The 16267-nt window shown below is 38.6% G+C and overlaps 1 protein-coding gene and 1 non-coding gene across 7 annotated transcripts in view; both read left to right on the plus strand.

The window, feature by feature from the left end:
* The window catches only part of PELI1 (pellino E3 ubiquitin protein ligase 1), a 127792-nt gene that overhangs the window by 10842 nt on the left and 100683 nt on the right, over positions 1–16267 (plus strand). The gene's annotated exons all lie outside the window — the stretch shown is intronic.
* Positions 4715–4787, plus strand: TRNAW-CCA (transfer RNA tryptophan (anticodon CCA)). The gene has a single exon. It is a non-coding gene; the product is annotated as a tRNA-Trp (tRNA).

Here is a 16267-nt window from a genome sequence, read left to right on the forward strand (position 1 = left end):
CTCGATGGACGTGAGTCTGAGTGAACTCCGGGAGTTGGTGATGGACAGGGAGGCCTGGCGTGCTGCAATTCATGGGGTTGCAAAGAGTCGGACACGACTGAGTGACTGGACTGAACTGAACCCCAAAATGGCCCTAGACTCCTTTTTGATACAGCACTGTCAGCACCTATATGGTTGGTATTCTAGATGAAATCTGTCATCTCAGCCTTATAAGGTCCCTTCTAACTCCATGATTCCATGACTTCCCATAGGCCATCTCCCTCTCCCAGTCATTACTGTCTTTTTCACATGAGTGTCAGGGTTGAAACTCACTAGGTAAATTTAAGCATTCCTATTCTTTGTAGTCAGGGATAGCATGTGTATATTTCACACAGGACTGTAGACTGATGTTTATACCTGCCGGAAATGCATGTGTAGAGACCTCATCCACAATATGACAGTGTTTGGAGGTAGGGCCTTTGGGATGTATTTAGGTCACGAGGGCAGAGCCCTCCTGAATGAGATAAGTACCTTGTAAATGACCCTGGAGGGATTTCTCGCTCCTTCTATCATGTGAGGACAGAGCAAAAAGATTTGTGAATGAGGAAATGTCAGGTGGGCCCTCACCTGACATCAGATCTGCCAGTGATTTAGTCTTGTACTTCTTTGTCTCCAGAACTGTGAGAAATAAATATCTGTTGTTGATAAGCCATCCAGTCTATGGTATTCTGTTATAGCAACTCGAATGGACTAAGGTATATTGCACTAATAAGAAAAAATGATTGGAGAAAATTCATGGGTACACTTAAAATTCCAAGTGAAGTGGAACAAGTCAAAATGGTCAATGATAACTTGATTGACTCATTTTAACTCCTAAGTGTTTCTGTGGCAAAAACCTCAGGTTAGTGAAGTTCATAGTAATGTTGTATCTGTTTGGAGGGCACATAATGAAGCAGGACTTACCCTAAATTGAGAGAGAAGAGGCCTGAGTTCTAGCTCTGCAAACTTGTTAACCTGGTTAGTATCTTCAGCTATGTAATGATAACAGACCAGGGCTTCTTGGACATTAATACAGTGTGTGAATTATCTGGGGGCCATAATTAGGTGCAGATCCTGATTTAGTAAGTCTGGATGGACCTTGAGATTTTGCATTTTTAACAGGCTCCCAGATGTGCTACTACTGTGTGCCATGGACCAGAGTTTGCTTTATGAAAGTGCTGTGATGATATGAGGCTCTTTGTGCTGAATCTTTAAATCTTTACTTCTTTCTTTCCACCTGTTTCACATCATCCATTAAACTTTTTTTTTTTTTGAAGCCTTGTTTTCCTAGACTCATTCCCTGTTTTCTCAGGCTAACAGCTTCTTTAGTTTTGCTGTTTTTCTTTTTCCAGAACCAACTTCATAGGTGGTCAGTCATTCAAGTTAGTGTGGTAGTATAATAGAGTAGAAAGAGGCTTTGATTTGAAGAAAATTGGATTCAAATTCCTCCCTCACTGATGAGCAGCCTTATGTAGTTGACTTGGTTTTCCTCTCAAAGCTTTGAATACCTTCCAGATAGGGTTGCTGAAAGGAGTAGAAATTATATGTAAAGCCCTCAGCACAGTGTTAAGTGTTCAGTAGGTGCTCAAAACTCAGAAGCTGTGTTTATTCTTATTGGCATCCTGATTTGGTTTTGTAGAGGAGAAAAAAGCTGTGGAGATCACTTACTATCTCTGTATTGTTAAATCCAGTGACACTTCTCCACCATTTATCTAACCTGACTTCTCAGCAGCATTTGGTATTGTTGATACTTACTACTTTTTGAAACATTCTTCTTCACTTCCAGGATACCATATACCTTACATTAACACTTAATGCTGTTGCTTTTTTAATGTCTTTCAGAAGCTGCTGCTGATCTTGTAGAATCCTAAATTTTGAATTCCACAAGGCTTAGTCTTAGATTAGGTTTTCTTCTCTTATTCTATACTCTTCCTAGGTAACTTCTTTTGTATGTTGAAGATTTCCAGGTCTTTATTTCCATTCCAAGCTCCAGACTTATATATACAGTTGTTTTCCATGGATGTCTCAAATGTAACTCAGATTCTTGTACTCAAACTAATGGGAACCTTAAGAGTGCTAGACTGTAAACGTTTTTGAAGAATGAGTTAACCCTTCAAAAAAGTTTATTTCCAGCCAGTTTTCCCCCCAATTTCTCTTTAGCAGGAAATAGTTTGTATACTAAAATAATCATTTAAAAATAATTGACAAAATAAATATTAAATAGAAGTTGACAGTCCGAACGGTAACAGTAAACCTTTATTGAGCTGTTGCTTTGTACTAGGCACTTCGTTTCTTTCTCATAACAGCTCACTGAGGTAGGTAATAATATAGGTAATGTTAGATTAAAAGTTGATACACTGTAATGTTTATAAGTAATTTATTGATCTGGGTCTCAGTTTCCTTCTCTGTGAAACACAAGATGATATTATTATTTGTCTCTTACGAACATTAACATCTCTTAAGAAGTAATTAAAGAATTAATATGTAAAAGTCTTTGAAAAATATGCCTGGCACTTATGATAAGCACTGCATACATGTTAAGATTATGACTTATTAGTTATCTTAGGTTTACAGGAGAGTAAACTGAGCCTCAGTGAAGTTGGTCCAAGTCTCACACCTAGTAAATGACAGTGTCAGGCTTCAGCATAGACAGTCTGACTCCAGAACTCCCTTAACCACTCTGTTTCACTTCATCTCAACCAATAAGAATTTATCTCCTTTTGCACACAGACTCTAAATTAATGGTCTCATTGTGATCATAAGAGAATTATAAATCACTTCAACTCTCATGCCTGGTGTTTGAAATATAGAAGATCTAAAATATGCAGGTAAAATTTCACTTCAGTAAGTTATGAGAGAGCTTCCCTGGTAGCTCAGTCGGTAAAGAATCTGCCTACAGTGCAGGAGATCCGGGTTCGATCCCTGGGTCAGGAACATCCCTTGAAGAAGGAAATGGCGACCCACTCCAGTATCCTTGCCTGGAGAATCCCACGGACTGAGAAGCCTTGTGGGCTACAGTCTATGTAGGCAAGAGTCAAACACAACTTAGTAACTAATCCACCACCGAGATATGAGAAACACAAGGATATACATCTTAATTACATTTTATTCCATGTGTATTTTTGTTTTTTCCCTTTTCTTGTTAGCAGTTAAGTCACCAAAATCCCTAGAAAGTGGAAGTCCTAATTCTATATTACTCTTAAGTGACTTTAGTTGTCTTTTACTAACTCTGTTAAATTCTCTCTGGCTGAAAATTGGAGGCTCAGTAACATGTTGTGTCCACATAGTATGCTTAAAATTAATAATTTCTATGATTTTGATTAACGTCTTGAAATGATGTGGTGATTTGTCTGTTTTCAGATGTCTAAGTTATTTCAATTTCCCAAAGAATTTTCCTTTGAATTTTATCAGCTGCTTTTTGAATAAGAGCTTTGATTTTAGCATTATGATATCTTTATATTACATTCTAGATGTGGTTGAATCTGCTTAATTTATAAGCTTTAAAGCACATCTGGTTATTATTTACAGTTTCTATAGCAGATTTGTCCCCTCGCTCCCACCATTACTTCTTTCTTTTTTCCCACTGTTGATTTTTTATTCTTATTCCTTTGCAGTAATTTTTTTTTAAACTTTGTGTTTAGACGGTATAAAGGCAGAAGATACAGAGTCTTTCATAGCCTTTGAACTTAGTAGGGAGATGGGGTAGCAGGTTCTGGAAAAGGAGTGGACTTTGAACAACCAGAATCATCTATGGGGAAGAGTCTGTTTTTACTTGTTTTTGGAACTGAATTCTATGACCTAGTGTATTTACTCTGGGAAAACACTTAAAATGGTTATAATATCAGCTAAGACTCTATTGTGACAGAAAACTCCATTGAAACTGGCTTAAGTGGGGGCCAGCTGGGGGCACAATTTATAAGGGTTTTTGTAAACTGGTCCAGGATAGGTGCAGCATCAAGAATAGCTCCACCCATGGCTCAAAGTCATCAAGACTCAGTTTCTGTATGTTTCTTAGTACTGCTTCCTCAGTGTTAACTTTATTCTCAAGCCATGCATGAGCAAAAGATAACTTTTAGTCCATTCAGCCCCTAAATCCTTAATCTGAAAAAATTTAACTATCTTTTTTCCTGGAAGTCCCAGCAAAAGTCTTACTGTATCTCATGGATTCATACTCGTCCACTGCCCTTGTGGCCAAGGGAATGTGACGTTCAGATCATCTGGGACAGAGCCATGTACCCAGCTTTTGAGTTTGAGGGTTAGTCAACTACATCAGACACACATAAACTATATGTATTTACAAAGGGGAATGAAGATATCAGTATACCACCTGAAGGGTGACTGATTGATTGTTGGGCAGTGGAAAATAGATGTACTTTGTAGTATCTTTTCCATTTTAAGAGTTAGCACGCAACTAGCAAAGATCAGTTTGATTATTTTTAATATAATATTTAGTGCTAATTTGAAATTTGTGTGATTTCACTTTTAAATTACTAAAAGCAGTATGTAAATGGAATTGCTAGAATTTTCACCTCTGAAGAGCTTTGAGAATGTATCAAAATGTAAAATTTGGTGCTGTTTTAACAAATACCATACTACTAATTTTCCTATTAGCTGTAGTAATCCAATTTGTTGATAGCTAGTTCTTATGAGATAAGGCATTGTCTTTATGGATTAACATCTTTTTCTAGGTTAACACTTCCTGGTGGCTCAGAGGTTAAAGCATCTGCCTCCAATGCAGGAGAGCCAGGTTCAATCCCTGGGTCAGGAAGATCCCCTGGAGAAGGAAATGGCAACCCACTCCAGTATTCTTGCCTGGAGAATCCTATGGACTGAGAAGCCTGGTAGGCTACAGTCCACAGGGTCACAAAGAGTTGGACACAAATGAGTGACTTCAGAAGAAGAATGCCTTAAGCAGACTGGGCTCTTGGACCAAGAAGTTCATAAAGAACCATAAAATCAAAGATTCTCTTGGACATTCAGGGCCTTAGAGAGAGGAGGGAGGAGTAAGGGGTTATAAGGGACACTAGTAAAGGCATCAGGAGAAGGCAGTGGCACCCCACTCCAGTACTCTTGCCTGGAAAATCCCATGGATGGAGGAGCCTGGTAGGCTGCAGTCCATGGGGTGGAGAAGAGTCAGACATGACTGAGCGACTTCACTTTCACTCTCATGCATTGGAGAAGGAAATGGCAACCCACTCCAGTGTTCTTGCCTGGAGAACCCCAGGGACGACGGGGCCTGGTGGGCTGCTGTCTATGGGGTCACACAGAGTTGGACACGACTGAAGTGACTTAGCAGCAGCAGTAGCAGCAGTAAAGGCATCACATATTGATTTCTATGACTGATTTTAGTCTGAAAATGAAAACTAGATTCTTATTGAAAAAATGATATTGTAGGATTACGCTTGCTTTTTAACATCAAAAATATGAAGTGGTAAATGTTATTTGCATTTCAGTCTCTAATACAATCATTTAGATACTGCTTCTGGTTCTTCGGTTACATTAATATGTATATGAATGAATATATCCATCCCCATAGAGCTTTAATATTCTATAGTCTCTAGGAAATGTTAGCTTTTTCTTTTAAATTTCTTGCCATCATAGAAATATTTATGCTTTATGCACCAAATTAAAATGAAGACTCCAAAGGATATAACGTAAATGTATATTTAACATCATCTTGTGCTTTATTATTAAGTGCTGCAGAATGAGGAAAACAGTTTTTATCTTGGGAGTTTTCAGCTTTAATAGGAGATAGCATAAGCTCGTACATACCTATAATGTAAAAGTTTTATAAGAATAAGAGTTCAGGGGATAAGGAAAAATTACGTTATAAGAAAAGGAATATCAAAACGGGTCTTGAAACATTAACAGAATTTCTTTTCAATTAAATAGTGAAAACATTAAAACAGTTACTGTTTACTGAGCATTTATCATATATTCAGTTTCATTTTTGTCAAAAATATGTGGTATATGTGACATAGAGAGGGACAGCCATGGCACTTTATATTTGGAAGAAGTTGGAAAGAATTTGAAGTACAGTGAATTCAGAAGACACAGGGTTTAAAACTTAAAAATTGAAGTAATGGAGCTTATTGGGACACATTAATTGGGGACCTTTCTGTTTCAGCCACCACAATAGCTCTTCCTAGTGTAAATAAAAATTTGAGAATCATTTCTTAGTGAATATTTTCACTATTTAGTTGAAAAGAAATTCTGTTAATGTACATGACAGAAAACAACAAAATTTTGTAAAGCAATTATCCTTCAATTAAAAAACTTAATAGTATTTACATTGCTTTGAAGGGAAGTCACTCAGTTGTGTCCAACTCTTTGCCACCCCATGGACTAGCCCGCCAGGCTCCTCTGTCCATGGGATTCTCCAGGCAAGAAGACTGGAGTGAGTTGCCATTTCCTTATCCAGGGGATCTTCCCAACCCAGGGATAGAACCCAGGTCTCCTGCATTGCAGGCAGATGCTTTATCCTCTGAGCCACAAATTAATCTAACATTAGAGTCATTATTAAAGAAATCCCTGTGACTATATGGATCACCAATATTAGCAGTTGTAGACTGTATTCTATATCTTATAGAATCAGCAATGTATCTATTTACTTGGTTTTTATATAGATACTAGTGCATTTTGGCACCCCACTCTAGTACTCTGGCCTGGAAAATCCCATGGATGGAGGAGCCTGGTGGGCTGCAGTCCATGGGGTGTCGCTAAGAGTCCGACACGACTGAGTGACTTCACTTTCACTTTTCACTTTCATGCATTGGAGAAGGAAATGGCCACCCACTCCAGTGTTCTTGCCTGGAGAATCCCAGGGACAGCGGAGCCTGTTGGGCTGCCGTCTATGGGCTTGCACAGAGTTGGACACGACTGAAGCGACTTAGCAGCAGTAGCAGCAGCAGCAGTAGTGCATTTTACAAATATAGGATGGTACATTTAAAGTAGATTTTCCACAGTACAGTGTGACATTAAATGAGTGGTCTTAGAAAATTTGTAATTGGTCTAAATATTTACTGAAGAACATTTTCATAATAACAAAAAAGGGAGTAATATATTTCATGAGCTATTAGACAAAGCCAGTTCGAATATGATTTTAATTGCAGTTTATTGAATTATATGAGAAAGAGCCCAGAGTAGTTTAAACATATAAGATCTGAATTTATGGTCTTCTGAGCCTAGTAGTTTTTTCATTGAATGTTAGGGTTATATATTAAAGTGCCTGCATTTATGTTTCTCTACAAAACATTGTTCTGACAGTAAGTTTAAGTCATTTTCACAATTTATTTGCTGTCTAAAAATTTCCCTTGACTTCACATTTTGTTCTGAATGTCTTGGTTTCCTTCCTCCACCTACACAATATTGAAGGCAAGTGAATCAAGAGTTGCAAAGTAACAGTGAATTTGAGAACCCTGGCTTTTTTTTTTCCCCCAAAAACAAAATAAACCTTTATTATAAGGTTACTTTTTATTGATACCAAAAAAAGAGCTTTTTGGCGAGTGTTCAGTAAATGTGTGAATAACCTAATTGATTTAGTGGAATGAATAGGAAGCTTTGCTATTTGTCTTTGTAGCTACTTGGCTCAGTAAACACAGTGATAGACCAAATGCTGCATGGTTTAAGGTAAAAACAAAACCAAAAACCCTTAAAGCCCTCCAAATGTATAGATCCAAAGAGCAAATTTCATGTCTGTGTCACAGCCTCCTAAGAGAAAGAGCAGTATGTTAATTAAATCTTACTTCTGTTGCAACAAATAATCATGTTAAGTACATAAAATTCAGTGTTTTGACCAATGTTAATATGTGAAAATATCTATAGTAAAGCCTCTCCTTAAGAATAGTAAACTGTATGCAATTCAAAGATATGTGTGGAAATTTAAATATATATATACTTTACAATAAAACTCCAATAAGGGCAGGAAGCATAATGAGGGCAAAGATAACAGCAGAAGCAAATTAAGAATTTTTAAAAAACTCATTATAGATATCATATTCAACTCAGTCTGTAAATTTTAGGTTAAAAGGTTGAAAAGGTTAAGTTTTAGGAAATTTTAGATAAAGACTAAAAGGTAAAATTTTTGGAAATTTTTGAGGTCTGATAAAAAGATATTCTATAGTGGGGGAAGAAAGATAAAGAAGTGTTGGTGGCAATTAAAATGTATACAGTACTTTTAAAAAGTACATTTGGAATCTGATTACTTAGCCTGAAATGCACAGAAGTGTATCATGTATAGGTCTATTTGCTTGTAAGACCATTAAATGGTTAAAAGTAGGAAATCTCAGAAGAATTCCGGGGGGAAAAGGAGTTTTCCCTAATTTTAAGGACTTCATTAAAATATTTCTCAATTATCTTTGTATCTGTAATTTCTCTTACAGTACCTGACCCATAGTAGGCACTTCATAAACTGAACTAATTACAGTTTTAGAAATATCCATATAAGACAGTATTGTTTTGTTGGGCTTTAAAACAATACTCTCCCCACCACCACCTACCATAAGGCACACACCTCTGTATCTCAGATTTGCTACAAATAGGTTTTCAGTTTTGAATGTAAAGAAAACTGGTATTTTTCATCTATACAGTCTTAGCTTGAACTGAAATTACTTAAAAGGGAAGTCAATTTAACAGCATTCCTTCTTTTCAGGTGTCTGATGTATATAGAATATGGATTCTAAATGATATGGTTGGAAAGAATCTGGTTTTATCTGAGATGACTGGTTGGAAAAAAGTAAACTAAGGTGGAGAATTGGTTTGAGAAATAGATTTCTTCTTGTCTAGTGGTCATTCCTAACAAATGTAGTTAAAGGGAAGCTAAATTCTGGCTTTCAAATGGTTAGCTGAGGCAACAACCTTGATTTTCCGGGTTAGTTCCAGTTTCAGGTACAAAATTCCTTTGACAAGGAAAAGAACTATGGTTAGCAAAACTGCAACTGTTGCAATCAAAATCTGATTGGAAATAAAGTTCAAGATAGTTAGGAAACTTCCCTGGTAGTATAGTGGTTAAGAGTCCTCCTGCCAGAGCAGGGGCCACAGGTCTGATCCCTGATCTGGGAAGATCCCACATGGCGCCACAGAGCTGCTAAGTCCATGCGCCACAACTACTGAAGCCTTTGCTCAGCAGCAAGAGAAGCCATCACTGTGAGAAGCCTGGGCACCACAACAAGGAGTGGCCCCGGAAAGCCCACAGCAACGAAGACTCAGCGCAGTTAAAAATAAATCTTTTTTTTTTTTTTTTTAAGAAAAAGTTAAATGTTGTTTTAAGTTTTTTAAACTTATTTTTAATTAGAGGATAATTGCTTTACAATGTTGTGTTGGTTTCTGCCGTACATCAACATGAATCAGCCTAGGTGTACACATTTCCCTTACCTCTTGAACCTCCCTCCCACATCCCACCCCATTCCCCACTCTGGGTTGTCACTGAGCACCAGGCTGAGCTGGGAGGGAGAGGGTGGGGAAAATTGAGAGAGTGGCATTGAAATACATACATTACCACATGTAAAACAGACAGCTGGTGGGAAGTTGCTTTATCACACAGGGAGCTCAGCCTGGTGCTCTATGAACATACTTTTAATACAACAGAGTTCCAGAAGGCATCTACTTCCAATTCAGTGTTAATAACCTGACTTACTTAACTTTGTTTAGGAAACATTGCTGTGATGGCCATAATCTACTAAAACATAGTCTCCCAACAAGTTTATACAGAATCATGGTCTTTGAAAACTTTTCAAACCAGCTCTTAATGGCTTGGGATTGGATGAGTTTTGTGCTTTTGTCTTCCCATGTTTTGTTGTTACTGTTTAATAAATATAAGCAAAGGGTTAGGTCACAGCCTGGACTTCTGCAATATGCTTTAAGAGAATGTTTTTTTCTGGTCTTGGTAATCTATCCATGATTGAAAAAATACAGTGTGAAGAGATTTTCTTTGTTGTCACGCTATAATGAGGAATCAGGAATTATTGTCATACTTTTTCTTTATGTGGAAACTGAATTTTTTAAACTGAGGTTTTATATTTTATTGCACAAATGTTAAAGATCGTAACTGACAAGTGATTCCTTTAGCTTCCTTCCAATCTTACCCCACCCAGCTCCTCATCCTCATAGGTAAACTCAACCATAGTCAGGTTCTCCTGGTTCTCAGTAACCTAAAAATATGAAAACCCTATCCAGCATCAGACATTCTTTTTGATCAGTTTTGGCCTGGCTAGTTTTAAATAGCTTAATAAGCATCCTTCAGCTTCATATGCTGGCTAAGTCACTTTAGTTGTGTCTGATTCTTTATAACCCCAATAACTGTCAGCTTTATATACACATTCTTATTTACAAATGTGTCTTCCAGAAACATGTATGCAAATGATCTCACATTTGCACATTACTGGTTTGTTCTTGACCCATGGACCTGAGGAAAAGGACAGGTACAAATCCATTTCTGTATGGTGATCCCAGGGTCTTTTCCCTTCCTTAGGGAAGACCGTTTACCTGGGAGAAATTGAATAGTAACATACACAAATGCTCAGGGAGCCCACCAGCCTTCTGTATTCATCAATATAGATTTCCATAAATAAAGAGTAAAGAATCATCAAAACACTGTGCAGAGACTCAGTAACTAGAATAAGGAGGCGTGTGGCTTGTGTCTTTGTGGGCCTTCCGTGGCTTATGTCATCCATTCCATCATAATACATTGGCATGTATTTCCCTCTTCGTCTTCAGATCTCTTAATTAGTTTAATCTGTTAGGAAGATAACTCTTTCTTCAGGATGACTTCTCAAGAATCCCAAAAATGATGTGTCTCGTGCTAAGTAGCTTCAGTCGTGTCTGACTCTCTGTGATCCTATGGGCTATGCCCCACCAGGCTTCTCTGTCCGTGGGATTCTCTAGGCATGAATACTGGAGTGGGTAGCCATTCCTTTCTCCAGGAGATCTTCCTCATCTGGGGATCAGACCCGCATCTCTGTCTCTTACATCTCCTACAGTGGCAGGCTGGTTCTTGGCCACTGGCACCACCTGGTAAGCCCTTTATGTGTCTACTCCAGCCTATATTTTTAGATCAAGCTATCCCATCGGTCTACTCAAATTTGGCAAAAACCCATTTACCATAATGTAGTAATAAGCAGACTAAAAAAATTAATTTGATATAATATCAAATTTGATCATGGACATTGTGGCCAGACGTCTTTTGGCCCTGGCTTGATTGATTGAATTTTGCCAGCTAGAATGATAGACAGGATGTATGTTTAAATTCAGATCTCAACTTCTGCCACTTAGTTTCTGAATGACCATGAGCACATGATTTATTTCCTCATCTGTCATAGACAGTTAGAAAGATTGAGTTTAACACAGGCATACAAGTTGTTTTCTTCCCTTTCTGAAAGCCTTTCTTAAAGACTTTTGACTAACTCCAGAGAAAAGTTCAATCTCTTTACCCAGACTCTTAAGGCCTGCTGTATCAGGCTCTTCTTTACCTTTCAGTTCCTGGGAACCTAACCTTTCCTGAGCACACAGTACATTTTTTTTTTTTTTTTTAAATCTTGATGCACGTTGTTTCTTCCACCTGAAATGATTTTTCCCCACTTACCAAAATCTAGTCTGTCCCTCAGGGCCCAACTCAAGTACCTTTCCTTCTGTGAACCTTTCCCTGGATGCTCTTCAGCCAACATGGTAATACTTTTCCTTGAAGTGTTACATTATCTATTCCCTTTTGCTTTAGTATGGTACCTGATTTGGGTTGAACTGATTGATTTACACCTTTTCCCCTCCAAACTGTGAGTAAATGAGTAGTGGTATACAGAATCATACTTTTTGCATTAGTTTGAATATTCTTATTGCTTCTGGCATTATAGTAAACGCTATTTGTTGGGATTGTAATTGTATTATTATTCTCTAGGTGTGACTCCAGATGTATAAAATTAAAAGTAAGGAGACCATAGGCCTCAGTTTGAAAATTACTCAAACATCTAAGCTAATTAAAGTGTAGGGAAGCCCACAATTGCTGCTGTTAGTAGAGGAAATCATTAATGGCATTTAGTGGAATCTAGAGGATTGGGAGAAGGGTGGCTCTTTATAATCCTGCTGTCAAGAGATACCATCATCTGGTAACCTAGACCTTAGTTTTTTGTTTTCAGCTATTTAGCCAAATGAGACTGTAAGCTATTTAATACTCAAAATTTTAAATAACACTTCCCTTTATAATAAACTGGTAAATGTAAGTTAAATTTTCTCCTGAGTTGCGTGAGCCATACTAGTAAGTTAGGGACCATGAAGTTATGGGAACCCCTGATTTATGGCAGAATTCCAAGAATGGGCTTGATGAAGGACAGAAATGGTATGGACCTAACAGAAGCAGAAGATATTAAGAAGAGGTGGCAAGAATACACAGAAGAACTGTACAAAAAGGATCTTCATGACCCAGATAATCACGATGGTGTGATCACTCATCTAGAGCCAGACATCCTGGAATGTGAAGTCAAGTGGGCCTTAGAAAGCATCACTACGAACAAAGGTAGTGGAGGTGATGGAATTCCAGTTGAGCTGTTTCAAATCCTGAAAGATGATGGTGTGAAAGTGCTGCACTCAATATGCCAGCAAGTTTGGAAAACTCAGCAGTGGCCACAGGACTGGAAAAGGTCAGTTTTCATTCCAATCCCAAAGAAAGACAATGCCAAAGAATGCTCAAACTACCGCACAATTGCACTCATCTCACATGCTAGTAAAGTAATGCTCAAAATTCTCCAAGCCAGGCTTCAGCAATATGTGAACCGTGAACTCCCTGATGTTCAAGCTGGTTTTAGAAAAGGCAGAGGAACCAGAGATCAAATTGCCAACATCCGCTGGATCATGGAAAAAGCAAGAGAGTTCCAGAAAAACATCTATTTCTGCTTTATTGACTATGCCAAAGCCTTTGACTGTGTGGATCACAAGAAACTGTGGAAAATTCTGAAAGAGATGGGAATACCAGACCACCTGACCTGCCTCTTAAGAAATCTGTATGCAGGTCAGGAAGCAACAGTTAGAACTGGACATGGAACAACAGACTGGTTGCAAATAGGAAAAGGAGTACGTCAAGGCTGTATATTGTCACCCTGCTTGTTTAACTTCTACGCAGAGTACATCATGAGAAACGGTGGGCTGGAAGAAACACAAGCTGGAATCTAGATTGCCGGGAGAAATATCAATAACCTCAGATATGCAGATGACACCACCCTTATGGCAGAAAGTGAAGAGGAACTAAAAAGCCTCTTGATGAGGGTGAAAGAGGAGAGTGAAAAAGTTGGCTTAGAGCTCAACATTCAGAAAATGAAGATCATGGCATCTGGTCCCATCACTCCATGGGAAATAGATGGGGAAACAGTGCAAACAGTGTCAGACTTTATTTTGGGGGGCTCCAAAATCACTGGAGATGGTGATTGCAGCCATGAAATTAAGAAAAGTTATGAGCAACCTAGATAGTATATTCAAAAGCAGAGACATTACTTTGCCGACTAAGGTCCGTCTAGTCAAGGCTATGGTTTTTCCTATGGTCATGTATGGATGTGAGAGTTGGACTGTAAAGAAGGCTGAGCGCCGAAGAATTGATGCTTTTGAACTGTGGTGTTGGAGAAGACTCTCGCGAGTTCCTTGGATGCAAGGAGATCCAACCAGTCCATTCTAAAGGAGATCAACCCTGGGATTTCTTTGGAAGGAATGATGCTAAAGCTGAAGCTCCAGTACTTTGGCCACCTCATGGGAAGAGTTGACTCATTGAAAAAAACTCTGATGCTGGGAGGAATGGGGGGCAGGAGGAGAAGGGGACGATGGGATGAGATGGCTGGATGGCATCACTGACTTGATGGACGCGACTCTTGAGTGAAATCCGGGAGTTGGTGATGGATAGGGAGGCCTGGCGTGCTGCGATTCATGGGGTAGCAAAGAGTCGGACATGACTGAGTGACTGAACTGAACTGAACTGAAGGGTTGCCTGAGATTTGCAGCTGGCATCGTAAGTGCTGAAGTGGGGCTCTTTTATGGGACTGAGTCCTTTAACTTGTGGGATTTGTGCTAACTCCTCCAGGTGGATAGTGTCAGAATTGAATTGAATTCTTGGACACTCAGTTTGTATCAGAGAATTGATGAGTTGGTCTTAGGGGAACACCCTTCACTTGTATTTATTGAAGGTGCTGTAAGATGTCAGCAAAACCAAACAAAAATGTCTACATGAAAGGTAGATTGACATAATATAAAATTAAAAATTCCAAGCCTGACTGTGAATTTTGTGATTTTTGTACAAGAAGCAGTTGGGTTGGGAAAGTCTTCAGCTCTGTTTGTTAAAACCTATATATCTTGTAGAATGTTCAAATGGTTGTTTCCCTCAGTTTCTTTGGTTCAAGAAGTAGTAAGTTCAAGATCAGTACTTGAATTCCACATGCACGCCAGCATCCAGTGATCTAGAGTCTATGGCATTTTTTTAAAAATGTGGAAATGCTGTGTTTCTTTGATAATGTAATAGTTTAATTGAGATATACTTTATATACCATGCATTTGAAATGTAAACTGTATACTTCAGTGCAGTCACAGAGTTGTATAACCGTTATTACAATCTTAGAACATTTTTATCACCTGAAAAAGAAACCCCATAACCCCATAAGCATTTAACCATTGCTCCCTCAAGTTCCCATTTCCGACCCCCTGCCCCTCCCCATGCATGTCCCAGCCCTAGGCAACCACTAATCATAGTTCTATCTCCAGATTTGCCTACTCTGGACATTTCAAATAAATGGAATTATACAATATGTAGTCCTTTCTGGTTGGCTTCTTTCACTTAGCATAGGGTTTTCAGAGGTCACCTATGTTGTGGCATGTATCAGTATTTTATTCCCTGTTATTGCCAAATAACAATCAATTGTATGGATGTGCCACATTTTATTTATCCATTTGTCAGCTGATGGACATCTGGCTGATTTCCACTTTTTGGCTGTTGTGGTTAATACTACTGTGAACATTTGTGCACAGATATTTGTTTGAATATGTGTTTTCATTTCTTTTGAATATATACCAGGAGTGGAATTCCTGGGTCATATGGTAACTTTGTGTTGAATCTTTTGAGAAGCTGACAGATTGTTTTCCAAAGTGACTGCCCTATTTTCCTTTCCTACCAGCAGTGGTCAGGAATTTTGAATTTTCCACATCCTTGACAGTATTTCTTTTTGATTACAGCCATCCTAGTGGGTGTGAAATGTCTCATTATTCAGATTTTGATTTACCTTTCCCTAATGGCTGTTGATATTGAGCATTTTTTTGTGTGTAATTATTGATTATTTATGTTTTTTAAAAAAGAAATCTCCATGGTATGCATATCATCAAACTTTCATTTGTCTAATTTTCAGCTTTTTCTTTATGGTGTAAAGTAACAGCACACAGAAAAGAATAGAGCTAAAGGTCAATATTTGGCCATCTCACATGATAGATAATACTATGGTACAGAGTATGAGTCACTGGTCAGCTGACTGCTCTTTTCTTTAGTATTGTGATATTGCCTCCAAAACTAATGAAACAACCTAATAGAAGTGAAAAGATCTATTACCTGGCTCCACTACTTAGTTCAGTTCAGTTCAGTCGCTCAGTCGTGTCCAACTCTGTGACCCCATGAATCACAGCACGCCAGGCCTCCCTGTCCATCACCAACTCCCGGAGTTCACTCAGACTCACATCCATCGAGTCAGTGATGCCATCCAGCCATCTCATCCTCGGTCGTCCCCTTTTCCTCCTGCCTCCAATTCCTCTCAGCTTCAGAGTCTTTTCCAATGATTCAACTCTTCTCATGAGGTGGCCAAAGTACTGGAGTTTCAGCTTTAGCATCATTCCTTCCAAAGAACACGCAGGACTGATCTCCTTTAGAATGAACTGGTTGGATCTCCTTGCAGTTCAAGGGACTCTCAAAAATCTTTCTCCAACACCACAGTTCAGAAGTATCAATTCTTCGGAGCTCAGCTTTCTTCACAGTCCAACTCTCACATCCATACGTGACTACTGGAAAAACCATAGCCTTGACTAGATGGACCTTTCTTGGCCAAGTAGTGTCTCTGCTTTTGAATATGCTATCCAGGTTGGTCATAACTTTTCTTCCAAGGAATAAGTGTCTTTTAATTTCCTGGATGCAATCACCATCTGCAGTGATTTTGGAGCCCTCCAAAATAAAGTCTGACACTGTTTCCACTGTTTCCCCATCTATTTCCCAGTACTATGACTTGATCAAATACCTTACCCTCTCTAG

The sequence above is a fragment of the Ovis canadensis genome, chromosome 3 (genome assembly GCF_042477335.2).
Source record: "Ovis canadensis isolate MfBH-ARS-UI-01 breed Bighorn chromosome 3, ARS-UI_OviCan_v2, whole genome shotgun sequence".
Taxonomy (NCBI): domain Eukaryota; kingdom Metazoa; phylum Chordata; class Mammalia; order Artiodactyla; family Bovidae; genus Ovis; species Ovis canadensis.